General features: G+C 43.0%; 1 protein-coding gene across 1 annotated transcript in view; it reads left to right on the forward strand.

The window, feature by feature from the left end:
- The first annotated feature begins 207 nt into the window (after positions 1–207).
- Positions 208–13,368, forward strand: part of RGS17 (regulator of G protein signaling 17) — a 108,473-nt gene continuing 95,312 nt past the window's right edge. The window contains exon 1 of the mRNA XM_006080193.4: positions 208–365. The gene's annotated coding sequence lies outside the window, so the exon portion shown is untranslated. The remainder of the gene's footprint in view (positions 366–13,368) is intronic.

The following is a 13,368-nucleotide window of genomic DNA, read 5'->3' on the forward strand; positions in this document are numbered from 1 at the left end:
CGAGTCCCCGAGCGCAGCGGGTGCCGAGGCGAGGCGGGCGCGCGGGGGCCGGAGGCCCGGGAGGGGCGGGGCGGTGACTCACGCGGCCGGGGGCCGCGGCGGCACCTCCGGCCGAGCCGGGCGAGGGGCTGCGCCCGCCCGCGGGGCGCATGCGCGCTGCCTAGCGGCGCCCGCTCCCTCCCCGCCCACCTCTCCCTCCTCCCCCGCCCCCCCGCCCCTTCATCACCGCCTGGCTCCCTCTCTCCTCGCCCGCCGGGTGCTGAAGTTGGGCGGATGGCAGCAAACCGGCTCCGCTAGAGGACCGAGCCGCTCAGCCCCGCGCCCCCGGACCCATCGCTGCGCTGCCCACACCTCCAGGCGACTGGGTAAGATGTTGCTTCCGATCCTGAGCGGTGCTAAGTCAATGGCATCAAAATGTCTGCTTTGCACCGATGGGTGCATTTTTTTTTTTTTAAGGTAATAGGGGGTGGGTGCGGAGGGGAAGGAAAGAGGGGGCGGAGAGTGCAACTGTCGGTGCGCCGGCGGGGGAGTCGGCCGGCGCGGGGGATCTCTCGGCCGCCCGGGGGCCCCGCGGGAGGAAGCGGGGGCCGCGCCGCGGGTTTGGGAAGTTGAATCCCGCGTTGCAGCCTAGGAGAGGTGCGCTCGTCGCCCTCCGGCTGCTGCGGACCCGTTGGGCGAGTGTTCTGTCCGCCCCGGGAACCTCGAGCCGGGTTCCCCCAGCGGAGAGCCCGGCGCCTTGGGGATCCGAGCGAGGGCCGGGGGGCGGCGGCGGCGGCGGGAGACCCCGCGGGGGCGCAAGGTCCAGTAGATTCGGTCGGCTGCTTGTTAGCAAACCGAATGTGAAATTAACAGTGTCCAATCGAACGAGCACCTCGGGGTGGTATATTCTTCTTTCTTTACCTTTGGGAAAATGCAGGTGGGGAAGGTGTAAGGGGAGGGGGGTGGGGTCAGTGCAAAAATGCATACCTTGAGCGTCGGTAAAATAGCTGAGGTGTGTGTGTGTGTGTGTGTGTGTGTAGGGGATGGGGGCCTCTCTTTTGTTCTTTGCCCTCCTTTTGGTCAGAGGAAAGGGAGTTCCAGTGTGCACTGCTTGGGGTAGATTTCACAGCCATCCAGGGGCGAGGAGGTGGAACGCCCACCAAACCCCTAGCCGCTGCCGGGGTGGGTGTATCCGGGACTTTTGCTATAGGTGATGCTGATTCTTTCCATTATCGCTAGAATTCCAGTTTAATAGCGGCTGACTCGCCAGCCTTCCTCCTCCTCTGCCTCTTCTTGTGCTGCGGCAGAGGCTGGGTGCAGACACTCGGCCGTTTCCTCTACTCCCTGCCTCCCTGTCTCTGAAAAATGTCGGAGGACTTGAGGATGGCGGAGAGACAGAGCTGGTCTCGGAAACCACGGATGGGGAGATGCTCCTGGCGAGCGGGAGGCTGCTGGCAGGGCTTCCCCGGCAGCCCGCGCCAGCCTCGGGAGTCCCTGGGCTCCTGGAGACAGAGCAGGGGTCGCCTTGGCCAAAAAAGATGCCCAGTGTGCGGGAGACACGCCCTGCGCCCCCCACCTCCGTCCGGAACCCCTGAAAGGACACTCACTCACCTGGGACAATCTCGGTCGCTCTGGCAAGACTGACCCTGGCTCCTGGCATAGTAGTTTTCCTAGCCAGTCTGACCTTTACATAAACGTTTTCTTCTCTAAAAAGAGGCACTCGAAGGTTTGTCTAGAGAACTTTGCAGTCTTCCCACAGTTGTTTCTTTTTCTTTTTAAAAATTGTTATACAGCCAGACTCTTTCCATCATGGGATGGTTGTCACAAATAATAATGAGGAGCAATCTTGTATTTGATTCCCGTTTAAAATAAGCGTTTCTGAGACTGTCGTCTGCATTTCCGGCATTCACATACACTGGTTTTCCGGGTGGTGAACCCTCTGAAAATCATTTAATTGGAGAAATGAGAAACAGTTTTCACTCTTGTAATGAGAAATAATCTTTCTGTCTTGGTTTCATAGCTGCTAGACTTTATGTGTATTAAATACTTTCGAAACTGTGAAACACTTTGGGTAAATTGTATTGTTTCTTATGACAACAATAGCAGTTATCTGTGAAACATACATTTTGCACTAATACCTAATGAAAAGCTGATTTGTATTCATTAATTCAAATGAATGAGCCGTTTGACCTCCTCCAACTAAGTTACTATTATTAAGCTGTTTTTTCTGTTAGCATTAACTAAAACAATAATTATCACACTCATGGGAGAGTAGACATTCACTATTTTAATAATCTAAAAAACTGTATTTAAAGAAGTCATGGTAGGGTAGTTTATTTACAGTTTTTGGAGATGAGAAAAGTGTTTGTTTACAAAGGATTGGATGGTATCATTTATTAAATGAGATGAATCTCCATGACAATGCCACCTGATCTCAGAGCCATGGGCACCTTATCCTTCTTCCTGAATTTGTAGTCTGAAAGATTAAGCTGCTAAATCGCTTCAGTCGTGTCCGACTCTGTGTGACCCCATAGATGGCAGCCCACCAGGCTCTCCCGTCCCTGGGATTCTCCAGGCAAGAACACTGGAGTGGGTTGCCATTTCAAGAGACCCATCTAATTTACAAAACAAGCAACAGAAGGTGTTTGTTGTGCCAAATTCTACCCTCTTGCTCTGGCTTCTCAACTATTCCTTGGTTTTTAATCCCTACGAAAGAGAATTAACAAAAAGAGTTAATTTGCTATTCCTGTTCATTAATAAGGCATCCAGCTTTCCCTGCTCAAATAGATATCTCTCTGCCTTTAGGGATCTTTCTACAGAGATCTGGGCTTCCTTGTTGGCTCAGATGGTAAAGAATCTGCCTGCAATGTAGGAGACCCAGGTTCAATCCCTGGATCCTGACGATCCCCTGGAGAAAGGAATGGCTGTCCACTCCAGTATTCTTGCATGGAGAATTCCAAGGACAGAGGAGCCTGGTGGGCTACAGTCCATGGGCTCATGAAGAGTTGTCCTAAACATCTTAGGCTTTTTAAAATAATAGCAATAATTTTCAAAAATTCCTTAACATTTCTTACCACTAGGGCCAGGGCCTTTGAAGAAAAGGAGAAATGTTTATATCCTCACCCATTTGACCTTATTATAACAGCCAAATCCAAAAGTAAATTGATAAAAATTCTGGTTGACTTGAGGATTAAAAGTAAGAAAGCATTTACCTGTTAATTTGCAGTTGTAGAGATAGTGGCTTTCATATTAGAAACCCATTTGCTAAAAGACATGGGCTTTTCTGGAAAAGTGAAAGATGGGCATGGATAAGGAAATATGGAGCCAAGAGAGATGGGAACCTATCCAACTGCATTTCTGCTGAGAATTCTTTTTCGGATAGCCCAACTCTGCTTACTTAACAATGAAAATATATTGCACCACCCAGAAGGGCAAATACAAGGGCCACTGTACACACCGTGGATGAGAATAAAGTTGCTTATGTGCTGTGCTTAGTTGTGTCCAACTCTCTGCAGCCCTTCGGATTGTAGCCCACCAGGCTCCTCTATCTGTGGGATTTTTCAGGCAAGAATACTGGAGTGGGTTGCCATTTCCTCCTCCAGGGGGATCTTCCTGACCTAGGGATCAAAACCACATCATCTCCTGTGTCTCGTGCATTGCAGGTGGATTCTTTACCCACTGAACCATCAGGTAACATGATAGTAAAAAGTATTTTATTTCACTTGATTATTACAGGTAGAGTATAAATGTGAATTCATTATAGAGGTTTAAAATTATGTGTTATTTCCAGGGAGTGACCTGGATCCTCAGAAATACTATAAATGTTTATGGAAGTGTTAAAGAAATGAAACACTCCTTAGATTTAGGTAGCCAGGTCTTTTAATGTTATATTATATTTACCCTCACCATCTCTTCCCATCTCCACTTTCCCCCCAGAGACTTCCCTAATATCCCAAAAAAATTCCTTTCTCTTTTTATTCCTGCTGCTGTGCCAATACCTAGCATAATATCTGGCAACAGGCAAATATTAAATAAGAGCTTATTCAATGAATGAATTTTGCAGAGTTGGCAAAGATCACAAAAGATTTCCTTGATTTTTACATTTGTTTAGAAGAGTGCTCATGTTCATTACCAAATATACTAGTCTGAGAGTCTAAGGATCATGTTCATAGTCCTGCATCTTTGGAGGAAGCCATTTTTAGAATTGTCACTTTGTGAATATTCGTGTTTTTGCCATAATACTGCTATTGTTGATCTGTTCCAAACTTTGATTAGAGTTTAAATTACCTGTGGGCAGGCATGGGCATGATGAACACAAGCTTTGGGGCAAGTTGACTTTAGTTTTTGTCCTGGCTCCTCTGTTTAATAGCTTTGTCACCATGGTCAAATCACTTACCTGCTTTGAGCCTCAGTTTCTTCAGATATAACAATAGGGATAAACACTCACTTCCTGAGATGTTTGCAAGCATAAATATAGTACAGTGTATATAAAGTGCTGGGTATGTGCCTAGCATGTCTTCCAAAGCCTAAAAAACTGCTACTGAATATATGGGGCAGTTTATGACCAATTCATTTCCTATGAGTCAACAGGCATTTTTTTTTAAAGAATTAGAATCACATTATAGAGTTTCATACTTGCTTTTACAAACAACAGACATTACTTTTTTGGCATTTTCCAAGAAACTGAAATCAGTATTTTTAATATAATTTAGTGACTGCAAAATAGTTCACCTTATGCATTTCAGTTTATTAGTTAATCTTTCAATGTTTATGTTATTTCCAATATTTTACTGTTTTAAGTGATGTGCATTCTTAGGCATAGGTTTTTATGGCATTTTTTTCCTTTAGGCTTGATACTTAGGGTATCTAGATCTTTCTGAAGTAATATCATCTTTTAAAAAATCATTACTAATTTGATGTGTGAAAATGATATTTTCAAACTTTTATTTCTTTGGTTACTAAGAATGCTTATAATTTTATTCGACATGCTTACAGCAGCTTTTTTTTTTTTGTCTTGAGGATCACTTGTTCAAGTCTTCTGCCACCTTGTCCACTGTATTCTGAATGATTTTATTTATTTGAAATGCTAATGTTAATTTTAAGAGACAAGGCACAAGCAAACAAAGAAAGCAAGTGCTTAGTGACAAAGAAGACAAGTGGCAGACTACTGGGATTATTGTAGTTGAACTGACTCCCTCTCACGCGGAGTGAAGTAAACGTCACCAAAGGCTGGAGAAGGATCAGCCATGCAATTAGGGCTGCTATGGTGTCCATAACTTACTGCCACCTGCCACCATGCTTGGTCCTTCCAAAGCACATATTTCCTCTTGCTCGTTGAGGTCTATCATTTTTGTGTACTATGCATGTACACTCACACCTTACTAACAAGAAGGATGTATCTTACAGAAGAACTTGAACTTTCTGGCCAACCCAACACACAACATGACAAGTTCTCAGATTTTCATTGACAGTTTCTGCCAGTTGCCAGTGTAAACTTTTGAGATTTCCCTAGATAAGTGAGATTGAAAGGAAATAGGCAAGTCGATGGAGGGCCTCCAGAGCATTAATTGAAGTTTCTCACCAGAATGAAATCAAGTAAGTTTCATTATAAGGCCATGTCATATTGGAATCCTAACTTACCTCATTTTTTTAACTGGAGGTGAAACTTAAATATTTAAAAGTTGAGACTAATCTGGTACCTTAATGAGTCTGTGCTGTAGTGTTTCATGTGATTGAGTGCTCTGATAAGTTCCTGGTTTTTAATTTTTTAATTCTGTGTCTATAGACAATTGGAGAAGGAAATGGCAACCCACTCCGGTGTTCTTGCCTGGAGAATCCCAGGGACGGGGGAGCCTGGTGGGCTGCCGTCTATGGGGTCGCACAGAGTCGGACACGACTGAAGCGACTTAGCAGCAGCATAGACAATTGGCAAAAACTTAAATATTTAGCTTGGAAAATCTATAAAGCCCCTTAGCTGTTAAACTACCTAGAAAGTGTAAAATTTTTTATAATTATTACTGGTTGCAGTTTATCAAATATTGTAAAGCCTCAGTAATACAGAATGTGTGAACCTGGAATTTATAATGAACAAGAGGCCCCTGTAGGAGGAACAGTGAGGTCTGGTGGATCAGAAAAGCTTCAAAGTTTCAAATAGAACTGGATTTGCATTCTTGCTCTACTGTTTACTAGATGTGCAGGCTTTTTTTTGCTAAACTCTGTAAGTGCTTTATACTTGAAATTCTAGCATGAGTAATAAACATCTAAAATCTCTCTGAATTCCTTAAACTTTGTGTTTGAGATTAAAAAAAAAAACTGTGTCAATAAATATAATTTTATTATAGACAATGAATGTGGTTCACAAAGCAAATATTTACTTCCTTGGATTAAGTCACAGGCTTTTCAAGGAACTTCTGATTGGCTGTTGAAATACAAAGGTTATAATTCAAGAGCCATGGCATTACATAAACAGACACAACCCAGGGGAAATTATGACATAAATGAATGAGCAGGTAAGTGTTTATTTCATTTCTTTAATTATCTTGGGGCTTCCCAGTGGCATCATGAGTTAAATTCAAGGAAAATTCTTTTGTGAAAGTTGACAACAGTCTGTATTTCAATAAATGGTAGGGGCTTAGTTTTTATGTTTTTTGGCATATTATGACAGGCTGTCTAATCTAGAGATTTTATGAATCCATTTTGGTTCTAAGAAAACTACCTCAAATCTCCACCCTTTTTCCCTCAACTCTTTTCCTTTTTCAGGCTTCAGTTAATCAAAATCAACAAAGATTTGAAAGTCTGCTGTAACAAGAGTGGCAACTGTGTGATTTAATTTAAAGGGTGTGAAAAAGCATACGGAAAATTCCCCTTGAAAGAGACTGTAGAAGCAGGGAATGCAATTTGGTAGAAAGAGTTCACTTTGGATGCAAACAGCCAGAGATTTAGCCTTAACATTATTGAGTCTTAGTATCATTATCTGTAAACTGAAGACTGATTGTATGTATCTTAGAAATGTTGAGTGATTAAATGAAATGATGTCCATAATTTGTCATGTATTGACAATCACTGTGGAACTGTTATGGGACTTCCCAGGCAGCACTAGCGGTAAAGAACCTGCCTGCCAATTCAGGAGACTTAATTTTTTTTTTTTTTTTTGACACGGGTTTGACCCCTTGGTTGAGAAGATCCCTGGAGGAGGGCATGGCAGACCACTCCAGTATTCTTGCCTGAAGAATCCCATGGACAGAGGGGCTTGGTGGGCTGCAGTCCATAAGGTCACAACCATAAGGTCACAAAGAGTACATGACTGAAGTGACTTAGGACGCACATGCAACTGTTATATACTGTACTACTGCTGCTGCTGCTGCTAAGTCGCTTCAGTCGTGTCCGACTCTGTGCGACCCCATAGACGGCAGCCCACCAGGCTCCCCTGTCCCTGGGATTCTCCAGGCAAGTATACTGGAGTGGGTTGCCATTTCCTTCTCCACTGCATGAAAGTGAAAAGTCAAAGTGAAGTTGCTCAGTTGTGTCTGACTCTTAGCGACCTCATGGACTGCAGCCTACCAGGCTCCTCCGTCCATGGGATTTTCCAGGCAAGAGCACTGGAGTGGGGTGCCATTGCCTTCTCCAATACTGTACTAGAGTTAAACAATGAAAAATAAACCCAAGAATAATTACAATAATTAAGATAAACCCAAGAAGCATCCAGTAGATGGTAAGTGCTTAAAGGCATTTTTGTTTCTTGTCAGTATTTGTCTTGACTAATGGGTCCTTAATTAATATGAAAGCTGTTCCCCTAGTATCTGCCATGTTGTCGTGTTATTCTTTCCTGAGCAGCTTGTTTAACCAACCTGTTAAGTGAACATTCATTCATTTATAAACATTCTCAAGCATATATTATGTGCCAGGCCCTGCGATATGATTTTGGATACAAAAAAAAAAAAAGATTAAACATGGCCTCTTTCTGCAAGTTCACATAGAAGCTTCTTCAACTTAGTATTATTTTGTTTGCATCAGTTGAGCCCTGGGTGTTCTTAGTTTACAAGTCATAACGAGATGATGTGGAAGTAATGAGAAAGGATCTCCTGAGGATTTAGGAATTTTAGGCTCATTGACTTCCAAGTGTAGAAATTTCTGCTCCTAAAGAAAGCTCTAAGCAGAGGCTCAGATAAGGGGAAGGGAAAATAGGAAGTGGTTCGCTGGAGCTCGGTGGATGATTTACCAGCCACCAAGTCCAAACCATAGAAGACCTGAGGCTCAGCCGTCTTTGTGGGCCCACCCCAACTCCCAAATCTCCCTCTTTAAAGTGACCACATTTGTCTGCATACAGGCGCACTGTGCCTACCCCTCTCCCCCCACTTAAGGCTACCCTGGGTATATATAATTGGGATATTATTTCGGGTATGTTGGGGGAGGGGGTAAGCAAAGGGAGACAGAGAAAGTGATAACCCCACCCCTCCTGAGGACCCACATTTCCCATACAATAAATATATTGTCATTTTTTTCCCCAATATGATTGCAGTTCTTTCACTGATAACAATCTTTTTGTAATATAGTAAATTGACCAGAGGGGCTTCCTGGTGGTTCAGTGGTAAAAAATCTGCCTGCCAATGACAGATACTTGGGTTCAATCCCTGGCTTGGGAAGATCCCCTGGAGAAGGGAATGGCAACCCACTCCAGTATTCTCGCCTTGGAAATCCCATGGACAGAGGAACCTGGTGGGCTGCAGCCCATGGGGGTCACAAAAGAGTTGGACATGACTTAGCAACTAAAACAACACAATTGACCAGAAATCCAGAATACTCTTTTCATGAAAAAAAAAGAAATTTGTTTTTAAAGAAAACCATCTTCAGCACCTACTTGTTGAAATCACCTACGTGATTTCTAAGTCTAGCAACTAGATTTTACCTAATCTAGGATGATTTGATATCATTTGTAAAACCAGGGTGAAGGCTTCAAGTCCTTCCTAGCAAAATGCTGTGAATGTACAGTTAATTTAGCTATATATAGTAATGAAAGAATTGGCATAATTCATTGAATGAATTAACTTGAAAATAAGCTCATTTCAGCCAGCAGATTTAACTTACTTATCTTCAAAGCTTTAATTGGGCCGTTAATAAGTAACCATTTGTAGTAATTTGGGGTTCGAACCTATTTCTCAATTTATTTCACTCGGAGCTACTATATAGCATTTTGCTGGTGACCTATGAGTTTCGTGTGGGCAAGACTCACCAGATAAAACCAGAGGAAAATGAGTATCTTTTTTGAAAGCACTAAATGGCAACCCACTCCAGTGTTCTTGCCTGGAGAATCCCAGGGACGGGGGAGCCTGGTGGGCTGCCATCTATGGGGTCGCACAGAGTCGGACACGACTGAAGCGACTTAGCAGCAGCAGCAGCAGCAAGGCATAGCTATGCTATATATTTCTGTGTATTTTTTTATGCTGAAAAGCAAGTGTTACAGAAATTCTTGTACATTGGAATTGTCACCAAAGTTTAATATTTTAAAAAGATGATTTTGAGTGTCAGTGTCTGAGTATATGGGTATGGTTTTCCTTTTTGTTTATGAGTTGAGAGCAGGAAATAACTGACCTGATGCTTGTGTAGCTTGAAAATCCAAGGGGAGGTACACTGAGGTAAGAATGAAACTCAAGTAAAAAACAGAAAGACTGGGCTCAGAAAACGAGACTATTAGCTACAAACTTAGTACTTCTTAAGGTATAATGTCATTCAGGACATTATTATGTAACTCTGCTGTATTATGTAACCACCTCCAGTTTTGTAAATTCATGCGATCTAATCTTAAGAAGGTAATTTTTTTCCCCTTAATTCAGTTTTTTCATTGACTGAACATCGGAGTAATACAAGTGGTGTTTCGTGAGGTAGAATTTCATCAAATAAGTGTAAATTCCGGGATGGAAAAAAATGTAGAGCACTTTTCTTGACTTGACATAGGTTATGTTGAATAGTTAAAAATTCTTGTAGGTGATACTCAAATTCAACTGCATTGATAGAAAATCTGCTCCAAATTTTCTTTTTAAATGTCACTACTCCTAAGTCCATCTTGCATAAAATTAACTTTTTTTGTGTGACAAAGAGTTCTTTACATTTTGCTTTAAAATACCAGCAATGAATAAATGCACATTGTTTTATTGAGCAGTGGACAGCACAATGACTTAACGTCCAAACTATTTATTAAGACTTTGAGGGAGTGACAAGTGTGTTTGGAGGAGATTATTTTTAAGGGAATGTGGATTTATGGCTTAGCAGAAACACTGAAAGTAATTACAGTGAAGCTGCTGATTACAACCAAAATCTATGTTGCACTGAGTGTTCTGGCCCCTGACCACTAGCCCCAGGAAAGTCCAAGTCTGGTCAAGTCTGGTTAGATCTCACAGAAAAAGAAGGAAGAACTGGAACTGTGCTTGACATTGAACCCTACAATCTAAAAAATTAAATTATGAACAGGCAGAAATGATGGAAAAAGAGTGGTCTTTTGGTGCACCTGTTAATGGCCCGCGTGGGTCTGGTTTTCCAAGTGTTTGCATTCTGTTCCCAACTAGCCTTCAGATTCAGCTACTCATCCCTCTCACCGTTTTCGTTTCCTGCCTCCTTATTCACAATTAATGCAACTCACTGGAGCCTTACTCTGTAATTGGGAATATGTGTGCTCAGTCGCGGAGAAGGCAATGGCACCCCACTCCAGTACTCTTGCCTGGAAAATCCCATGGACGGAAGAGCCTGGTAGGCAGCAGTCCATGGGGTCGCACAGAGTCGGACACGACTGAGCGACTTCACTTTCCCTTTTCACTTTCATGCATTGGAGAAGGAAATGGCAACCCACTCCAGTGTTCTTGCCTGGAGAATCCCAGGGACAGGGGAGCCTGGTGGGCTGCTGTCTATGGGATCGCACAGAGTTGGACACGACTGAAACGACTTAGCAGCAGCAGCAGCAGTGCTCAGTCGCTAAGTCGTGATCGACTCTTTGTGACCCCGTGGACGGTACCCTCCTGCCAAGTTCCTCTGCTCATGGGACTTTTCAGGCAAGAATACTGGAGTTTGTTGCCTTGTCCTCCTCCAGGGGATCTTCCTGGCCCAGGGATCAAACCTAAGTCTCCTGCGTCTTCTGCATTGGCAGGCAGATTCTTTACCACTGAGAATTGGGATTTAGTATCATTAAATGAATCATAGCCGAGGCTGAAGGAACCTAAAGACTAGTTGAAGAAAGAAAATGGGTATGTAAATTGCTATTACTATTCTGTTCTAGGAGAGAAATAAAATGCTGTGAGGAACTTTCGATTCATTTTAGGTGGTCAGAATCTGGTAAACATTTCTTGGAGGCGGCAATATTTTTTCTAAGTACTGAAAGATGGAAATTTAACAAAGAATGGCCTTCCAGGCTCAGAGACAATGTAAAGAAAGAAAGGCGCAGAACTAGGGAAAGTCGAAAAATACTTTGTGGCACAGTTTTCCAGAAGTACAAAGCACGGGCAGGAAATCACAGGATAAAGTTGAGAAGGAGACAGATACTGGCGGGTGTTAATATCCAAGTGAGAAGCTAGCATCGTCCTTGATAGGGGCAGAGTGCCATGGGTGTCGAATAAATAGGACATTACAGGAGGCAGACTGTACATGTCAGGTCTGGGCAGAGGGAAGGAGAAGGCAGCAGGAACACGATTTCAGCTCTTCAGGTGAGAGAAGATGAGGCCTGAATTGGGAAAATATCTAAAGGCTAACTGAAGGCAGTTGGGAAGATGATATCATGAAAACCTATTCCACTCAGAGCTTTCAAGACTTGGTCACCTTTGAGATTTAGAAGATGTGAAAAGACCCTGAAACCCAACATAGATTTGAGCCTGTATATCTAGGTAATGCAGATGCCATTAAGACCTGGAGAAACCAAACTGGTGAAGAGGCTGAATTCAGCTTGGGGAAGGCTTTGCCAGATCTATCAGGGTTGTTGATTAAAAGCCCGGTTGATTCAGTAGGAAGCAACAAGTCTGCTCTTAGCTATGTCAGTAGAGGCACAGAGTGTCTAGAAGGAAGTTGAGGACACTTCTGTATTGTTCTGCATCTTTCAAACCACAACTAGAATGCTGTTTTGAATTTCTTTCCTTCTGGACACCCTGGTTACAGTTTTGTGATACAAATAGTTAATGAACAGAAACCAGTCATTCATGGGAGAAGTGATTATTGGAGGCATTTGTACTTTTTTAACCTGGAGTAGAGTGGTTTCCCTAGAGAATATGTGTGTTTCTCCATTTGGAGAAGAGCCATGCAAAGTGATTTGACTCATTTTAAATTGCCCCAGTGACATAGTGGGAATAACAAAACCACATGGCAGAGTAGTAAGGAGATAATACAGACGTTGCCCTGTATCAAATGTAAATTTGGCATTTAAGTAACTTAGCTGTTAGTTGTTGTTGTTTAGTTGTTCAGTTGTGTCTGACTGTTTGCAACCCCACGGACCATAGCCTGCCAGGCTCCTCTGTCCGTGGGATTCTCCAGGCAAGAATACTGGAGTGGGTTGCCATTTCCTTCTCCAGGGGATCTTCCTGACGCAGGGATCGAACCCACATCTCCTGCACTGCAGGCAGATTCTTTACCACTGAATCACTGTCTTTCAGTTCAGTTCAGTTGCTCAGTCATGTCTGAGCCTTTGCGACCCCATGGACTGCAGCATGCCAGTCTTCCATTACCAACTGTCTTTACCACTGTCTTAAAAATAGCATTAGAACCAGTGGGCATGTGTCATTGAGATAGATTTTGCTATCCTATTGAGAATAACTGTTTAACAGTCAAAGCCAGCTTGGTAGATGGGCTGCCTTGAAAAGTGATGAGTTTACTGCCAAATGCTCAGTGGATAAACAGTTGGCAGAGATGTTATGGAGATGAGTTAAGGGTTTGGAGGGTAAAAGAATGGCAAGGCCTCATTCTGACTCCTCAGTTCAAATGGCTCCAGGGAATCTGGAATATAGACTCAGGAGAGAGGTTTCAGCTAGAGATAAACCTTGAAAATCTTTTATTACAGGTGGTGGTAGTAAGTGATTACTAAAGAAGAATGTTTAGGGAGCAGCAGCAACCTGGAATAGAATCCTGTAGAGTATTTGTGTTGAATGGACATGTGGGAAAAGAAGGAAACTAAAATACACACGCATATATATCAATACATTCATTCGTAAAATGATCAGAATGGGGAAAAAAGGTGTTAAAAAGAAAATGATATTCGTTTTTCTCTTTCTGACTTACTTTACTCTATATGACAGACTCTGGGTCTATCCATGTCTTTACAAATGACCCAACTTCATTTCTTTTTATGGCTGAATATAAACTAGATAATGAATGAGAACCTACTGTGTAGCTCAAGGAACCCGACTCAGGACTTTGTGGTGA

The sequence above is a fragment of the Bubalus bubalis genome, chromosome 10 (assembly GCF_019923935.1).
Source record: "Bubalus bubalis isolate 160015118507 breed Murrah chromosome 10, NDDB_SH_1, whole genome shotgun sequence".
NCBI classification, from domain to species: Eukaryota; Metazoa; Chordata; class Mammalia; order Artiodactyla; family Bovidae; genus Bubalus; species Bubalus bubalis.